Genomic DNA, 6,639 nt, shown 5'->3' on the forward strand with positions numbered 1-6,639 from the left:
TATACAAGTGTCTGTCTGTCTGTGTTTATCCTCCTAACATCGCTTGACAACCGATTCTGGTGTGTTTACGTCCCCTTAGCCCGATAGAATAAGTACTAAGCTTACAAAGAATAAGTCCTGAGGTCTTTGCTCGACTAAAGGCGGTACTCCAGCATGGCCGTAGTCAAATGAGTAAAACAAGTAAAAGAATATATATATATATATATATATACAGAGAGAGAGAGAGAGTGGAAAGACAGAAACAGAGAGGTCTTCACGGAGTAGGTGTAGACTTTTGCAAGAATCAACCTAATCTCCAGCTGTCCAGGGTCCCAGACGAACCCATATAACGGTAAGAAACTAAAAAAATGACAGCAGTTTCGAGCTCCCTCCTTCACCAAAGAAGAATAAAAGAATATATGCTTGTGTGCGTGCGTATGTGTGTAGAACACTCCACAAACTGAAAATTAACGATATTCAGATAAACAGTAAAATAAAGCTCCAGTCATTATGAATGGATTTGTTTAAAGATTGAATTCACTAATTTTATTCTAGTGAGGAAATATAAGAAATCCTGATACAATTTATGAATTCTGATATGCGAATGTAATAAATCGAAATTTAAAATGTTAAAATGTTTTACAGTCTTCAAATAAATAGGGGGAAGGAAAATTTGAATAAAACCTTTATAAGAACAAAATCATATACCAAATATATAGTTTTCTGATTATGAAATATGTTGACAAACCCAGTAGTAGTCTCATATTATTTTTTTTAATTTATTGAACCCTGTGATGATACGTTATAACAGTATAAATATTATATTATGATTCATTGCTTATTATTTCCGCAGACGTTTTATTCCAACTATTATTGTTTATCATGCAGAGTAGATAAAACTGTTTATGAGAAAGTTTTCACTTCTCAAATATAGATTCGTATTATCATTCAGAATTAACCCCATAAATATACCCTTAATGTTTTGAAAGATAATAATAAATTCAATGAGTATTATTTTCGACGAACTGTAAAAGATATTATTTTAAAAACTTGCTCTTTTAATTTTATCTTCCTTTCAAATAAAAGTGTAATGGCGTACATACTGGGTCTTTTTCAATAATTGCATACTTCAAGCAGTAACGTTGATTTAGTGCTTTCGGTCAAATTTCAACATTTAAAGTCCAACAAATCGTTTAAAATTAAATCAAGAAGTTAAAATCTAGTTTATTCCGTGATATTATTCATAAAAGTTTTCTCTTCTCTGTGCAACTTGAGTATTGTAAAATTTAATGCATTATAGATTTGAACTACTTTTCTTAGACCACGGACCAAAGATAATTTATTTCATTTTATGATATTATGTATAATCTGTGAAATCACTATTACTCAGTATAATGTAACAATTTAATACAGAAGTAAATGTATGTTAAAATAACTCGTAGAATGGTTTTAGCGTAAATTACGAATTTATTCTGTACTATTTATTCGGAGTAAGTCTGAGTTAAAAATACATCCAATGTAAATATTAATAGAACATATCCTGCTGAGCGAATTTGCATGTTTGTGTTTATGAACCATTATTAAATTGCGTGTAAGCAGTACCATACAGTTCAATATTTAGAAGCATATTTATATTTTAATACGTGTGTGGGCTTACTCTTATTTAGTGGAAGGAAGATCGAAGAAAACTCAAAATATATTGAATTGATTTCAGTTCCAGATTTGCTATCTTCCTTTAAATCCACTACCGATATGTAAGTATAAGCAACTCAGAAATTATATAGAAAATTTTTCAGCTTGATAAACATGTCGCATTATCAGAAAATTTTGATATATCCCATGTTTCTTATTCCATGTTTTATCCATGTTTATCAAATGCAAGGATCTCACATATATCATATTCTGATTTAAAAATCTGTAAAGGGATTAAAATGCTTTTAAGTTTTGTAAATATGCACACATACATGGTAAATCATTGTACTAACTAAAAGATAAAGAGTAAAGACTCCCTTCGGTCATAAATAATCATGCGATTGCACCTAGAGAGTTCCCCTCCGAGGCACAAATCGGGCAAATTTACTTACAGAAGACCAGCAGTCACTCAGTCTTATCAGTCTCCCCTCTCCATGTAACCAATGTTATCTAAGGGAAAGGCAAAGGCTAATACAGCTTGGCACCATTGACTTTGCAACTCATTTCTACAACTGAGTGAACTGGAACAACGAGAAATAAAGTGTCTTGCTCAAGAATACGGCACACAGCCTGGTACTGACTAAAATTAAGATTATTGCAAAGGTTACTAACTAAAACCACGATACTGGTTATCTTTCCTTTTCCAATCATTAAAAGTATTTGGAATTTATTTAGCAAATGTTTCACTAAAGTAAATTAGATTCAATGAAATTTAAGTAGATTACGTTTACTGTTTGATTAATGACAAACCTAAATGATGATTACTCTGTAATTTCGTAGCATGTCATCAAGCTTTCCGGATTGTCTCTTCAATTACCTCTCTTCCTACCACTCTGATCTCCTTTTCTTTTCTTCTTTTATCACACTTTTGTTTGCTTGTGTGTTTCTACTGAAGTATATATATATATATTTAACTGTCAAAGAAATTATCTGTATATGCCTGGTGTACACTACTAAATAATTTTTATTTATTCTAATTATAGCAATTTCTTTGGTTGCCCCAATTTCTAAGTACACTCTTGTCCCTCTACTTTACTGGCTACCACACTTACAGTCTGTTTTCTTGGCTCACCTGTATACCGCTTAAATCATTCCTCATAGTTGTTCCTCTATTCTCCAAATCACCTCTTTATTACATTCTTTATTTGTGTACTTGCTACGAAAGCAACAGCACTCAAAGTGCATGAGCCTCAGGGAACTGAATTGTTATGTCCTATATACACTTTGTTTTGTTATAAGTTACTAGCGATGGTTTTAATATATTTTAGCTATGTCTTTTCATACATTAAATAGATACTGATTTTAAAAAGGTCCGTTGTAGAAATGTTCACTTCCTCATCTTTGAAACATATTTTCAACATTGATTTGGTACATTTTTTAAAGTATTTGTAGTTAGCAATTTTGAATTGTTATTTCTCTACGTTTTCAGGTGGTATCTTTCATATACATGGAAAAGAATGAATGAGAAGTTTCTCTGAAATAATCCGGTTTTTTTTCAAAAGATTTAGAATCAGACAAATACCAAAATCAATACATGAAATAGTGCAGGTCAAATTTGGAAAGGTATGCAAAAAAAAAAAAAATGAAAAGATCAAGAACAAATAACTTTCTAAAACACTTACTATCACCTGTTGCCAAGCAAGAAAAATAGTCGTTGATAACGATTTATTCATTTGCTTTTATATAATCTAAGTGTTGTGTGAGTCAGAAGCTTCGAGCGGAGAATAAATATCAAATAATGGTATTTGTAGTTTCTATTTAGTGATATTCTTTCAGAATATTTTAAAGTTTTTTTTTATATATTGTTAGTTTCATTGATATATTTCCATGCATCTTGTAGAATTTTCGTCATGTATTGAATTTGTTTTAAAATATATGTTAGAGCAAAAAAAAAAAACTGTTTTATCTCCAGAACACTTCTGCACGGAATCATGTGAGGATAGAATACACTACTCAACATTAGCAACTCCATAAAATTCATTTTATGAAAATATTGTATCCATTATATCTGTACTTGTATAGCTAATGTTGAAAAGGAATCTTCATCTGTATTTCAGCAGTCTTTATCCCATACAATATGAGTATCATATAAAGTTCACTGTACAGCTATAACCAGGCATACCAAATACTAAGTAATAAATTTAATCGAATAAATTATTTATTCCCTGTGTACTCACATTTCCAAGATTGAGTTAGGTTGTTAAATGAAGTCTCATGAATCTATTATCGTCTTCCTCCATCTTTGACACATATAATCCTTTTGTTATGTAGCATGTTCCGTCTTGCTTTTAGAAAGTCTTAGAAAGGCTTTCATATATTCGATCTAATCAGATTGGGTAAATTGGTTCTTATGGCTTTGTATTCAGGTATTTATGCCTAAGATCACAGTATAGTTTATGAATGCAAGTAATTGCAACAAATATTCTAGGAATGTTTATGCCATCGTACTAAACATTACGATTATACACCGCCAATATATATGTACATATACAACATATCTAAGACATATTTTGTACAAATATTTGTGACAATGAAAATAAATGTCTATGTGAATTTTAGTTGTTTGAGAATATATAAATTTCTGTAACAAACTAAAACTACACAGATATTTCTTTGCACAACCACAAATATTTAAGTAGGAAAAAAAAATGCAGCATTACACGTAAAGTCACTGAATATTTACTTAAATTCCTAACGTTGGGTGAGAAATTACTATGGAACTAAGATTGGGATTCACATAGCAATCTGTCAAAATCGAGAATGATGTACTTCCGGATCAAGAGCTATTAGCATGTGTGCACGGGAAACTTGTAATTTCTATGCAAACGGCATGCAAATAGCGCGGATCTATCGATTAGGACAGCTGACCAACCCAAATGATTTTACAAGCTGAGTTCGCTGAGTTTTAAATTTCTTTTCATGGCTTTATATTATTGATGAATATTCATCCGACAATATTAAGATTTCACGTTCGACGAATGACGAAATTCCTTGCTGTCCTATTGTGAGTGAGAGCTTCTCAGTGTTTGGTTCTAATGCTGCAGTTTATTAATATTAAATGTAGGTAATTGTCAAAGAGCTTCGGATTTCCTCCACTTGTTTATTTCCCCTTCCTCAGGCAGACGTAGACGATAGTATTTAGTGATCATTTATACTTCGATGATAAACACGGAGAAATTTGGAACAATAAAGAAGTTGCACATAAATAACTTATATATAACTCAGTTTTCGCAGAATGAACGAAACTGTTCAGATCTGCGACTATAACATGCAAGATTAATACAGAATAAAATTAATTCAGAAATCTTATAAAAGGTATGTGAAAATTTCTTAGAGACGTTTGAATAACATAATGTTTATTCAATCTATGCGGGTGTCATCAGCTAGCATTAAAGAAATTATAAGGTGGACTAGTTGTTGCCAACCGAACACAATATGGCCTTTGAACAATCACAGGTATGCCTGATCTAATATATTTTCGTAAATCAGAGGGAGCGAACAGGATATACTTATTTTCTTCAGAAAGTGCCTATAGCACGCAGTTGCTTTAAAACGCAAACAGCGAACTATCTAAATTGAGACGTCAATGTTTTCCAAGTAAAATAGTTCGATATGTTCATCTTCCTGATTATACTTACGATGTACAGTATTTACTCACGCACACTCAATCACAAATACTCCCACACGCACACACAGACACATATACGCGCACACACACACGTGCGTGCACACACATACATAGACATATATACACACACACATTCACATGGACTGATATATAATTTCGTGACACATGATGAAAACCGCTCTGTTACAAAACATGTGCAATATGTACTTACATATATAGACGCACACACACACACACACACACACACACACACACACACACACACACACACAAATCCACACTCACATACACACACACATATCTGTGTGTCTGTGTGTGTCTGTGTATGTATGTGTGTATGTATGCATGCATGTATGTATGTATGTATGTATGTATGTAAGTATGTATGTATGTATGCGTGCATGCATGCATGCATGAATGTATGTATGTAATTTATGAGTAGATACTACTTAAAATAACAGTACTCTCAGTCATTTTCCAGCTGCTCAGCTCAAGGAAACTATATAAAATGGCCCAAACTGGAAAACAAGCTCTAAACGAGAACAGACGTTATTTTAAGCCTCAGTGTATTCAAATAATGAAAAACTACAGCGGAGCAGATGTTTCTGTGCGCGTGTTTCTGAATTGGCTAACACGCTATAAAACCATACAAACATGAATATAATACAAATAATACATGCGAACATACACTTTTAACCAAACACTCATATACATGCTGAATCTTTGTCATGCTTCAAGATGCCTATTTGAATTAAAGAAACTGAACAATCCATCCATTGAATTAACGTGTAACTCGTTAAACATTTCATAGAAATGTGTACTTTTAAACGGAATGAATGTGACATCAAGTAGCCAGGGCAGAACTGTAAATTATGTTTACAATCAAAACGACTGACTCACATATATCCTTCCTTCTATTAATTTCTATGCCTAAGTGTTGGGTCAATCCAAAAATATTTTGGAATATACCTAAATAAAATCCATGAGGCTCGAAAAATGTATGATCTTCAAGTGGCAAGCATCAAATATATGTAATTCTTTATTGCCCACAATGGGCTAAACATAGAGGGGACAAACAAGGACAGATAAAAGGACTAAGTCGATTACATCGACCCCAGTGCGTAAGTGGTATTTATTTAATCGACCCCGAAAGTATGAAAGGCAAAGTTAACCTAGGCGGAATTTGAACTCAGAACGTAGCGGCAGACGAAATACCGTCAAGCACTTCGCCCGGCGTGCTAACCATTCTACCAGCTCACCGTTTTAATTTATAAATATATGTAATATTGGCTTTGAACCAAAATTCATATAATTTTCCAATTTGTAGAATTATAACACCT

Source organism: Octopus bimaculoides, chromosome 3 (assembly GCF_001194135.2).
Source record: "Octopus bimaculoides isolate UCB-OBI-ISO-001 chromosome 3, ASM119413v2, whole genome shotgun sequence".
Classification (NCBI taxonomy): domain Eukaryota; kingdom Metazoa; phylum Mollusca; class Cephalopoda; order Octopoda; family Octopodidae; genus Octopus; species Octopus bimaculoides.